General features: G+C 42.4%; 1 long non-coding RNA gene across 1 annotated transcript in view; it reads right to left on the reverse strand.

Annotated features, from left to right (window-relative positions):
- Positions 1 to 121: 121 nt before the first annotated feature.
- LOC132368141 (uncharacterized) overlaps positions 122 to 13,049 on the reverse strand; it is a 47,964-nt gene continuing 35,036 nt past the window's right edge. The window contains exons 2-3 of the long non-coding RNA XR_009503923.1: positions 8,606 to 8,766; positions 122 to 670 (exon numbers count right to left, since the gene is read on the reverse strand). This is a non-coding gene — a long non-coding RNA (uncharacterized LOC132368141). The remainder of the gene's footprint in view (positions 671 to 8,605; positions 8,767 to 13,049) is intronic.

Genomic DNA, 13,049 nt, shown 5'->3' on the forward strand with positions numbered 1-13,049 from the left:
CGGGTTAATAAGCTGAAAGTCGAGCATTTGTTACAATTTTACTTGATACAATCTTTATATTAAATGTTTCAGAAAAGTAAACCGTGGTCCCTACTACTAAAATGTAGACCATCTGGGGGCAACAGGACAACGACACATGAAACACTAAGGAGCAGCACACAATCATGAAGTGCAAAATTATCTCAACAGGAGAGCTCAGAGGAGAGGGAGGTCAATGAAGGATGAAGAAATGAATGGAGAAGCTGGATTTCAGGGCTGGATGCAGATTGAATGAAGGCAGGGGAAGAGCCAGAACAAAACCAAAATCCTAAGCAAATTGAGCATCATTTTTGTCCTACCTAGCTCCTGGAGGGATCTGAAGTGGCTTGCAAAAATACATAGTAAAACCTCACATCCATTAGGATGGCTACTATTAAAAAAATAACTAATAATAACAAGCATTGGTGAGGATGTAGAGAAATCGAAACTCTTGTGCACTGTTGATGGGAATGTAAACTGGTACAGTTGCTCTGGAAAATGGTACGGTGGTTCCCCAGAAAAATTAAAGATAGTCTTACCATATAATACAGCAATTCCACTTCTGGGTAATTCCACTTCTCGAAAGAATTGAAAGCAGGGTCTTGAAGCAATATTTGTAAACCCATGTTCATAACAGCATTATTCATAATAGCTAAAACATAGAAGCAACCCAAGTGACCACTGATGGATGGTGGACAAGCAAAATGTAGTACACGCATGCACACACACTGGAACATTAGTCACCCTTAGAAAGGAATTTTGCAATATGCTACAACATGGATGAACCTTGAGGACATTACACTAAATGAAATAAGGCAGTCACGAAACAACAAATACTGTATGATTCCACCTATACGAGGTACTCAGAGCAGTCAGAATGATACAGACAGAAAGTAGGATGGAAATTGCCAGAGGCTGGGGAGAAGGAGGAAAGGAGGGTTGGTGTTTAACAGGTATAATGTTTCTGCAAGATGAAAAGAGTTCAGGAGAGGCATGGTGGTGATGGAGGTTACCATATGGGTGTTACTTAATACTATACTTAATACTATACGCTTAAAAATGGTTAAGAAAGTAAATTCTATGTGTATTTTACCACAATTTTTTAAATTGGGGAAGAAAACAACCACAGCCATACAAATATTAACATTGACAACAAGAACACTGAATGCAGTTTAAAGTTTCTTAATGGGGTTGTCTTTTGTCCCTAACGTATATAACAATCCTGTCAAAATACTGTGACTTGAGAGCACTTGAAATATTTCTTCTCTGAGGAGTTATAGCACAAACTTGATACTGGGTTGTTTTCAAGTTTTAGAAATTATTTTATGGTTTTTTATTTAATTTTGTCTTTTAATTATGTAAAACATTTGCACGGTTCTTAAGTGTAAACCACAAAGCAGGTACATTCAGAGAAGCACAGCTTTCATCCTTGTCTCTGTTTCCTGTTCTCTTCCTCCCCCTATAAAATGTTAAATTTTTATTTATCCTTCCATTCTTTCTTTTTGAAAATATTAGAAAATGCATGTCTCTTTCCTGTTTTACCCTCTTTCTTATACAAAGGTCAGACACTACAACAATTGTTCCACACCTTGCTCTTTTCAGGGTAATAATATATCTTGGAGATCATGCCATGATTCTTTTCACACTTGCACAGTCCTCCATATAGGGATTGTGATTGGCAGAATCCTAAAGACGACCCTCCCCATCCCATCCCAGCTATTCAATCCAACACTACCCTAGGAACCACTGGGAAGAGAATTTGAAGACGTAATTAAATCCCAATTCAATAACCTTAAAATATGTAGGTGATCTGAGTGAGCCTAGTCTAATCAGGTGATGCTCTTAAACCAGACCATTTTCTCTGGCTGGTGGCAGAGGAGAAGTCAAAGACACTGAAGCCTGCTCAAAAACAAAAACCAAGCAATCCAATCGAAAAATGGGCAGAAGACCTTAACAGGCACTTCTCCAAAGAAGATGTACAGATGGCCAGTAGGCACATGAAAAGATGCTCAACATCACTAATTAGAGAGATGCAAATCAAAACTACAATGAGGTATCACCTCACACTGGTCAGAATGGCCATCATTAAAAAGTCTACAAATAGCAAATGCTGGAGAGGGTGTGGAGAAAAGGGAACCCTCCTACACTGTTGGTGGGAATGTAAGTTGGTGCAGCCACTATGGAGAACAGTATGGAGGTTCCTCAGAAAACTAAAAATAGAATTACCATATGATCCAGCAATCCCACTCCTGGGAATATACCCAGACAAAACTATAACTCAAAAAGATACATGCACCCCTATGTTCATAGCAGCACTATTCACAATAGCCAAAACATGGAAACAACCAAAATATCCATTAACAGATGAATGGATAAAGAAGATGTGGTATACAATAGAATACTACTCAGCCATAAAAAAGAATGAAATAATGCCTTTGTAGCAACATGGATGCAACTAGAGATTATCATATTAAGTGAAGTAAGTCAGAAAGAGAAAGACGAATACCATATGATATCACTTATATGTGGAATCTAAAATATGGATTCTAATAAACTTGCACTGCTTACATACTTACACATAAAGTTACTGTATATATAAAAATATTTTCAAGGACTCATGGGCTTGGGAATATTCAAAAGACATTATTGCTACATTTCAGTATTTACCAAAAAAAGCCACAAAGTAATTTCAAACATTAAGCCACTGCAAAGACCTATCTACAAAACAGACTCATAGACATAGAGAACAGACTTGTGGTTGCCAAGGGGGAGAGGGAGGGAGAGGGAGAGGGATGGACTGGGAGTTTGGGGTTAGTAGATGCAAACTATTATATATAGAATGAATAAACTACAAGGCCCTACTGTACAGCACAGGGAACTATATTCAATATCCTGTGATAAACCATATGGAAAAGAATATTTAAAAAGAATGTATATAATGTAATGTGTATAACTGAGTCACTTTGCTGTACAGCAGAGATAGGCACAACATTGTAAATCAACTAGACTGCAATAAAAAAAATTTTTTTTGAAGGAAAAAAAAGACAAAGACACTGAAGCCTGAGGGGGATTCAGGGCCTGAGACATGTTCCTGCCGGCCTCCAGGAAAGAAGCAAACAGCTATGCTGTGAACTGCTCATTGGAGGCCGAGAGCAAGACCCAGCTAAAAACCATCAAGAAAATAAGGACTCCAATTCCACAGGGACAAGGAGCTGTGTTCTGCCAACCAACAGTGAGATGGGAAGAGGACCCAAGCCTCAGGTGAGAATTCAGCACCAGCCATACCTGGACCCCAAGTATGTGAGGCGTGGCACCAGGACTGCTGACCCACAGGAGCTGTCAGATTAACAAACATGTGTGCCCTTTAAAAAAAAAATACATGGGTAAATTTTAAAAGGCAAAGGAGGCCACCTTCACCACTCAAGGCAAGGAAAATAACATGGGGTCAGTGGAAAGGTTATAAAAATCAAGCCATGCTGTAAGAATCTCTGCAGTACTAAAGAAGAGATGCATATGTGATTCCAAGTTTCCTAGTGGTCAAAGCAAATAAGGACACACGATTAAGTACAAGTTGTAATTTCTATAAGAAGTGAATATACTGGTTGTACAGCAAAGAGGTCTGAGTGATGGTTCCTCCTCGTGGGTCTCATAAAAGGCACCCTGAGTATTACAGTGGGCTTCGCTTTTCATGAAAAAACTATACTGTAAGGTCATTTTATAGCATCTATTTTTATTAGAGGACAGAACACCAAAACAGACGTTATTGAAAGTGAGTGCAATAGGAATGTAAACAATATAAGCAAACATCCAGACACAACAATGGGTCTTTGGGTATTTGAAACATTGAGGAGATAAGCCTGATTACAGGAAAGTTGGGATAGTGCTGGGTTACAGAGGCTTTAAAACCAGATGCAGGCATTAAACAGGGAGGCGCTTTAACCCTAGAAGTCACAAGATAAAAGCTGAATTTAAGAACATGGTGTATATAAGGGTGGGTTAGACCAAATTTGTCTAAGCCTCTGTGCGACTACGCACTCATATGCAACCTTGGAAAACCTGTTTTAGACAAATTACCGGTATATGGGTCAGTCTAAATGCCAATTATCAGTACGTTCCTGGCACCCAGCATCATGGGGCAAAGCAGAGAGGTTCAATCCTTGTGACAAGTTCTGTCAGTTTCAGTAGGAAAAGGGTTATACTTTTTTCTGCATGTTGTTTTAGCAAAAACCCTGGTTTTTAGATGTATTGCATCTACCACAAAGATTATGAACCTAGGAGACAAGGTGACATTCAAATTCTCAGAGCTTTCCGATGTTCCTCTCTGTGTATACACACCAATTGTCAGGGGGAGCTGCTCTTTTGCCACTTACTTCGGTTTAAACCCCAAGGCAATTTCCCCCCTCTTAGTGCAATGTCACCACCATCCCAGCTGAGGACACTCATCACAACGAATCAGCCATCAGGCAGGAAGGCTGCAGCAGGGGAGGGTCTCCCGGACCCCTTGAGAGCAGAATGAGGGCCTGTAAATTAATCTGGGTCTCCTTCCCCAGCAGGACAGTGAAGAAAGCCACGAGGATGGGCCACCTCTGGTCTTTCCTTCTCACGCCACATGTCACTTTTGTGATAACATGCTGACTATATTTTACACTTTAATCCAAATCAACCTTAGAATATATTTTCTCTTGACTCCACTAACTGGAGTCACGCGAGAAAATTCCTTATGTATAAAGACTATTGTACACAGTTTTAAATGTACATACTTTGTATTCTTTTTTCTTATTACAAACGGAATACCATTTAATTGCAAGAAGAATTTTAGAAAAAACTATGTTTTTAAGGTAAATAAAAACTAATTGAAAGTGTTGTACACTTTAAATGGGTGAATTATATGGTATGTGAATTATATCTCAATAAAACTGTTATTAAAAAAATTAATTGAAAGCCCACTGGCCTTGTACATGAAGTTTAAAACGGCAGCTAACTGTAAGTGGGTTTCTTTCATGGGTATTCTTATAAGCCAAGATTTACAACACCCGAGATACCTAATCTACAGAAATGAATAAGAAATTCATAATTATGGTTTGATATTTGGGGGGAAATCTCTACGTAACACGCTGTACTAAGCATCTCCAACTTAGCAGGCCCACGACTCCTCCCAGCCGTTTAGGCCGTGGGGACCCGTAGCGCCCAGACGGCGCGTGGACAGCCCAGCTCCTCAGCACAGCCCGTGCTCTTGTTCCCAAGAGGGAGATTACAAAGCTGCCTTAGATACAACTTTCGTGATGAAAAAGCAGCATCGGTTTTCTCTTGGCATTCTTCTAGCCAGTCTGCCAGGCCATCTAAGTTGTAAGGAGCGTCCTTCTCACGATTTCAGAAGATTATTTCGTCTTGAATGGGGAAGATGTGTCCGTGAGCACTCATTCTGTTGAGTTGGCATCCATGCCACAGAGAAGGGCATCTGTGCCCAAGGACGCCTTCTGAACCCACCCCGCCGAGCGCTCAGCTGCTTAAGGCGAAAACCTGGAGTTCATTCCTACCCGCCCGCACCCAGGCCGCCTCCAAGCAGAGTCCTGCTGCAGCTCCAGCCTGCACCCTCTCCTCGAGCAGAGCCGGGCCCGCGTCCGGGCCCTGGGCCTGAATGACTGCAACGGCTGGGCGACGGTCCCCCAGGATCGCGCCCTCCCCTCTGCCCTCCCCTCCACAGAGGGCTCCCCCTGAAGCCACGGCCACTCCTCTGTCCCCGCCACGAAGGCTCTGTAGCAGCTCCCCACCCTGCGCACTGACAAGGCTGCGCTCTCCCGATATGGTCCCCACTCCCGCCTGCTCGCCCTCGCCCACCACACTCTTCCCGTCACCGCTCTTCCCATCACCGCTCCTACGGGACAGGGCTTTGCAATTCCCCGAGTGACATGTCCCTTCCCACCTCTGTGCTGTTCCAAACGTGAGGCAGGAGGGAAGCGGGCAGGGCACAACCTCTCAAAGAAGGACATAGCCCTTGAGGATAGGACATAAACTGGTTAGAACCGACTAGGCTCAAGGTGGAGGAAGGTTCCACTTCCAGTGGACCTTGAGCCTCCGTATACGCTCACTGTAACACATGATGCTAAGTGACACACTCGCCAGTGCCGTGACAGTTCCGAGGCCGACCATAAGAGGCCAAAAAGTGGGCAGTGGCCCAATTCCTGGAAATCCCCACCCTTTCCCCAAAACAGTTAGAATAATCCTCCCGCTCATTAGCCTATGAAATTACCCAGCCTAAAAAACTAACCACCCCATATTTTGGGGCCTCTCGCCTTCTGAAACGGCCCACACTCTGTCTATGGAACATGTACCTCTCTAAAAACATCCACCTCTTACCTATCGCTTTCTCTCTCACTGAATTCTTTCTGCAACGAGACATAAAGGACCTGAGCTTCATTAAGTCCTGAGACCAGGTGTGTGATCTCAATTAAAAGACAGTGGGTTCAAGTCCCACTCTGGGTTGTGTGGTTTCAAATGCTGTCTGCCCCACCTCCAGGGCTCTCACTTCTTCTGGTGACATCAGATTTATCCCTCAAGACACAGCCCAAGCATCTCTTCCAGGGAAGCCTTTCCTGATTCAGCAGGACACACTGATGCCCTCCTTCCTCCGTCTCCTTAACTTGTGTGTGTGTCTTTAAGTCTGTGTTTCGTGGAAGGATCCTGACCTCTGAATTCAGGAAATTTTAGGAAGACACTGAATAGACTTCCAGGGATCTGTGAACATTGCAAGTCACACACAAAATCTCGTATCCATTTCAAATAAGTAGCTTCCGGGAAGAGGGACCACTTCTTTCACCAGGTTCTCAAGAGGAACTTTACCTTCACGTGTTAAGAACTCTCTGCACTAAATTGTGAGCTCTTTGAATGCAGATACGATCACATTACATTTTGTTTCCCTGTTTGTAGCTTAGTTCCTAGGGCTTGTAAACACTAAATGCATTAGCTAATGGTTGAATAAATGAGGGAATGAAATAACTCATTTAAAAAGAATTTATTGCTGTGGGTAAGAACCAGTGTTGGCTGTAGCTATGATTAAAATAGACCTGGTTGCTGCTTTCATTGGGAAAATAATCTGGCAAGGGAGACAGGCATGAAACAATCATGCAATTGCTATTTCATTGCAATAGTGGGAAGGCCTGTAAGGCAGAAGGACAGGGCGCTAGCAGAGGGCTTTGATCCAGTCTGCTAGTGGGGGTCTGAGGTCAGAGAAGGCTCCTCTGAGGTCTTAATGCTGGTAAAGTAAAAGAATAATAACTAAGAACTATTACCAAGAGTGATAACTACAGTTACTATCCATCAGTACGTTACAAGGTTAGCTAGGAGACAGCATTATTTATACATAAAGAATACAAATCCTGGGCTTCCCTGGTGGCGCAGTGGTTGAGAGTCTGCCTGCCAATGCAGGGGACGCGGGTTCAAGCCCTGGTCTGGGAAGATCCCACATGCCGCAGAGCGGCTGGGCCCGTGAGCCACAATTACTGAGCCTGCGCGTCTGGAGCCTGTGCTCCGCAACAAGAGAGGCCACGACAGTGAGAGCCCCGCGCACCACAATGAAGAGTGGACCCCGCTTGCCACAACTGGAGAAAGCCCTCGCACAGAAATGAAGACCCAGCACAGCCATAAATAAATAAATAAATAAATAAATAAATAAATAAATAAAATTAAAAATAATCAACTGAAAAAAAAAAAAAAAAGAATACAAATCCTGACTTAAGAGATTCCTTTGATTGATGAAGGAGATTTGCTAGTGAAGGCAGGTGTTCCTCCCTGATGAGATCACTTAGCTTGGACATTTCACCAGGAAGTACCATGGAAGAGTGTAACCCTGAAATTTTATGAAACTCCTTTTTTAAAAAAATCTGCCCCCAATTTTCTAATAGTGTAAGGCCAGCTCTGGATACTTAAGATCAAGCCCCTAGGGCAGCATGTCTGCCAGGCTCAGTGTCCCAAAAGTGGTTCTGAGTATGGCCTCAGTCCTCTGACCACCCGCCACCCCACTGCCCCCAGTATCCCATTTCTACCTCTGCCCTCTGGCTGGAGGGTCAGCTCACCTGCTGCATCTCCCAGACTCACATGAGCTTCCCCATCCCAGCCCCCCATCTGACAGGTCTGTGTCAGAGGCCCTGACCAGCTCAGGCCCCTCCTCGGTGCCCTGACTCACTGGGACTCTGCATGGTCCCACCCCTCCAGGTTCTCCTGGGGAAGTCAGACTCCACACTGTGTGTCAGCATCTGAGATGGGCCTGAACCCATGGCTCCTGCATCTCCAGGTTCTGCCGTGTGGCTGCAGGTCTTGTTGGAATGATCACAGCCTGTTGTTCCTCATCCACAGCTGCAGAGACCCATCCCCTGAGTTATGCTGAGCAGAAAACTGGGGGTCCTCAGACACACACAAAACTTCTAACTAAAATAGGCCTCAGTGCTGGGGACTGAACTGTCCCCCCCCCTACAAGGTTCATCTGTTGATGCCCTCACCCACAATGGGACTGTATTTGGAATAGGGCCTTTCAGGAGGTAATTAAGGGCTGCCTTAGTCTGTCTGGGTGGCTTATGAACAACAGACTTACTTCTCACAGTTCTGGAGGCTGGAATTCAGAGATCAAGGCACAGGCAGATTCGGTGTTTGCTGAGAACGATCTTCTGGTTCATGGCCAGCCGTCTGTCACTGTGTCCTCACTGGCAGTGGGGCAGGGACCTCTCTGCAGTCTCTGTTGTAAGGGCACTGACCCTGTAAGAGGGAAGAACCAAATCAGACTATATGTTGGATCTGTTTCTTTTACTTTACCTTTGTTTTCTGCTGTTTTTGTTCACTAAAAGGATACTGTCTATACATAATGGCCTGCCTCAGGGAACCCTGCCCCTCTGCCTGAATGTTACACCAAAGTGCCTTTGTTCAGGGAAACATCCGGACCCTGTTCCACCTGTGGATGACTACAAGAAAGAAGAAATTAACACATCATCTCCCCGAGGCTGGCCATTCCAGGTGATATTTGCAAAACTCATGGCCTTTTACTTTACTTCCTCATCTCCCCCTCTCTGTGCTATAAAAGAAACTGGCATCCAAACCCTGAGAAGATGGTTATTTTGAGATTTTAATCTGCCATCTGCTTAGTCTGCCGCCTTTCCGAATAAAGTCGTATTCATTGCCTCAACACCTTGTCTCCGATTTATTTGTTGTGAGGTGAGCAGAGCAAGTATGGACTTGGTAACAAATTTGGCGAGCCAGCCAGGAAGCTTGCTGCTCGTGGCTAGCTGGCCCCAGTGAGGGAACATTGGGGCAAGGCCCTAGCAGCTGCCAGGACTATTTGTCCTGAGGATCTTCCCTTCAAAATTTCCTGAAGCAGCACGGGCTACCCCAGCGCTTGGCAGTTGAAGCAAGGAACCGACCAACTTTTGCAAGTCCTCGGACTCGATTTTGTAGGGTAAGTCTACCCAATTTGGTAACCGGTTCGTTTGTTTTGGTCTTGGTCTTGTTTTGGTTTTGTGTATCCTTTTGTGTTGCGAGTTGACGGACTCGACTTTGTAGGGTAAGTCACTCTGGCGTGCATACCGGGAACATATTTCCCTCTCAATTTGGGCTTTTTCTTTACGGGATAAGCCAGTTTGTTTGATTGGGGTACCCTGTTCCAACAGGTACCAGGTATAATTCCTCCAGGGGGGAATTGTTGTTGGCCTCTATCTGATTTGGAGCCGGTTCGTTGGGATCTAGTTTGTTGGTTTTGTAGGGTAAGTCTACCCAATTCAGGAACCAGCTTGTTGGTTTTCATCTTGGTTTTGTGTGCATCAATGCTAGAGTTTGTTTGGACCTTTTGTGTTGGAATTTGTTTGCGCCTTTTGTGTTTTGGTGTTATCAAACTTATAAAAATGGGAAATACTCCATCTATCCTGAAGGAGAGCCCTTTGGGGCGTATATTAGATAAATGGGTGAAACATAGCCGTGAGCCTATGACTAAGAAAGACATGATGTACTATTGTAATAGGGTGTGGACCCAGTATTTAAGATCATAAGAGCAATGGCCCCTGAATGACTCACTCAATTATTATATGATCTCACAGTTAGAAGTGTTTTGCAAAAGAGCAGGCTGCACTGGCAGTTGTTCCAACTGCCCCCACCCCCACATGCCGCCATCATATTCACTGCCTCCTGTTTCCCCTACCCATGGGGATCAAATAGAAGTTTCTATGTTAACCTCCAGAGCACAGGAGCCTGATTTAGTATCACCATCTAAGACCCGACAGGGCACCCAATTTGGACTGAGAGCCACTTCTGCAGCAGAGCAATTTCCCTTGTGCCAACATCCTGTAAGAGGCCAGGGGACTCCCTTGGACTTGAGGCATCCGATTCTAATTTCCCCACAGGAGCCCCAGGTAACTTTGACAGTGGGGAACAAGTTAATCGACTACCTTCCCTATTTATCTTAAGAGGCTTCTAAATATTAAACAAAGGGAAAACAAAGTCATGCTAGGAAAAACTTGCCTGTAACTTTGAGATGCAAATGTCCTACCTGGTCTTCTCAGGAACCCTCATCTCTTCCATCTTTTTAAAATGCAATCTTTAAAAAGAGGGTAAGGTAATTTAGAAATTGACTTGTCAAGGATAAATAAAAAACCTAAGTGTCTTTTCTGTAAAAATTCAGCCATCTAGACAAGTGAGCTTGATTTGTTCCATCTGCCAGAAACCTAATCTTAATTCAACCTCTTTCTGTAAACTGATGGGCTTTACATTGCTGTACCTGACTCAGGGCTGAAATTTTGAAATGAAAACTATGATGTCTCTGTTTGTGTCCTTGTATGAGTCTTTGTATACGGATAACATTGCTGACGTTGATTTATGGATGAACTCTATTTAATTGGCTTAAAGAAAAGTAAGCACTTACAAACCAAACAATTCTAAATACAAGAAAAATTAAGCTAAATGAGTTTCAGGTTCACATGAACTGAGAAATATTCAGTATTGCTGTTTGTTAATCCAATTAATATAGACATGTCATTAGAGTCATCAGCATTAAGTATAATACTTTTACGGTGCCTAGGTTTTATATAAGCTAGATAAAATCTTGTTATGTCTCTTGCAAATTTGTCAGCAAGGAAAGTAACTTGATGTCAAGAAACTTTTAAGAAAAGAAAATGCAAATGACATAAGAGCTTTAGGTGAACTTTTAAAAATAATTATCTTTTAGGAATATCTATCTAAAATTAATCTCTCCAGATATTCAACAACTTGAAAGTTAGAATAGTGCTAAAATAAGTTAAGTGATGGAAGGTTTATGGAAAGTGGACCCCGAGAAAAGAGTTTTGTACATGGTCAGGATTCACTATGTTTAAAATAAGTTTAATTGAGTAAATAAATTTTAAAAATAAGCTGGTGCAAAACTTGAATTTGGCTTTTCTCTCTGTTAAGACGACAAGGTTTCTTAAGATTTTGAACTGCCTTTGATAACAAATTTTAAGTGTCTCTACCTTTTAAGTGATCTGGTCCTGTATTTGCCTTTGAAATCTTTTATTGTTACTTTGGCTAAGTGAATAACTATTGTTTCACAGTGACCTGTGATCCTATCTGACTGTTTTAGACCCTTTTGATATTTTTTTGACAAAACTTCCCAAATCAAATTATAATGAAGTTCCTTTGACCTCTAGCTAACTCTGGGATGCTTCAAAGGGCCCCTGAAACACCCTAAAGAGAGATATTAACTAATTAGGTTCACTTGGTATGTTAAATTACATGGGAAGTGTTGTCAAATAAGTAATAAATCTTCTTAGGTTATATTTTATGGCAAATGATACAGGTATTCTAGAGATTATATGCAGTTCCTAAAATTTGGTATGTCCTGGTAAAATGTTATCAGTCATAAGTCTAGTTATTATCTGAAAGTGTTGCATGTCACAACAGTAACCAAATTACTTTGTCAGTTGCATGGTAATCAGATTTAAATGTGCCTTCTTAAGTCTTTTGTCATTATAGACAGTTATGGTTTCACTCTGATGGCTTGGCAAAAATGCTTCCTCTCCAAGAAGATTTATAGAAAGGACCTTTGGATAAATACAAGTTTCTGGCTTTCAGACCATAATGCTGAACTGGGTAAGAAATTGAAGAATTCTAATGGGAAACCTGATGGCTTCATAAAGCTGTTAACAAGAAGGATTAGTTACATAGGACTGAGTAAAGTGGTGAATATGGTTATAATTTTTATGGTTTCTATCCGAAAAATGACTGGTTTAAATCTGTGTTTTCCAGGTGTAAGGAAAACCTTCCCCTTAAACTAATTATGACTTACAATAATTTGGTAAATTATACCTTTGTAAGCCAAATTGTTTGTACTTTGTATCTCCCTGCTGTACTATGTCTCTGTCAATGTTACTAGCTGCATTACTTATATCCTGTCTATTTTATAAGATTGTTGTCTCTTACAGTACCCAGTGTGTAACCAGGCTTCCAACAAAACGTCTATGGCTAAACATCTTGAGGAAGTAGATCACATTTATAACAAGATAATTGTAATAGTGTGGTTCTAGCTATGGGAAGAAGCAACAAGGGAAAATGTCTCCTGGATCATAATTAGATAGAGGATCCAGAGAATCTTTAATTATCAATAGGGCCTAATCCAAAATCTAGCACCTGGAGTGACATATCAAGAATTTTCGCCTGACCTGCGATGAGCCTCCTAGCGCCATGGGACAAAATTTGATCCTGAAATGTCTCCCAAATATTGGTCAAAACCCTGACCAAGGGGAGAGGATATGAGAAATGGAATATTTCTGGCCACATCAGTCATTAGCGATTTCAGCCCTCCAACGTGAGCCTGTGAGCCCTGAGGAAACTCAGGATATGAGAATACAGGATACAGGCCCCAGATAGCTGAGGTGCATATCAAGAGAGTGCTTTCAGTGAGCCCAGACTCCTGCATTTTCCCATACAGAGAAAAATGCTAAATTCCTTAACTTGAGATGCTGCCTCCTGGGCTTGAATCCCTCAAAATTCCCACTGAATAGATCATAACTCTCAACTTTTAG

Source organism: Balaenoptera ricei, chromosome 6 (assembly GCF_028023285.1).
Source record: "Balaenoptera ricei isolate mBalRic1 chromosome 6, mBalRic1.hap2, whole genome shotgun sequence".
NCBI classification, from domain to species: Eukaryota; Metazoa; Chordata; class Mammalia; order Artiodactyla; family Balaenopteridae; genus Balaenoptera; species Balaenoptera ricei.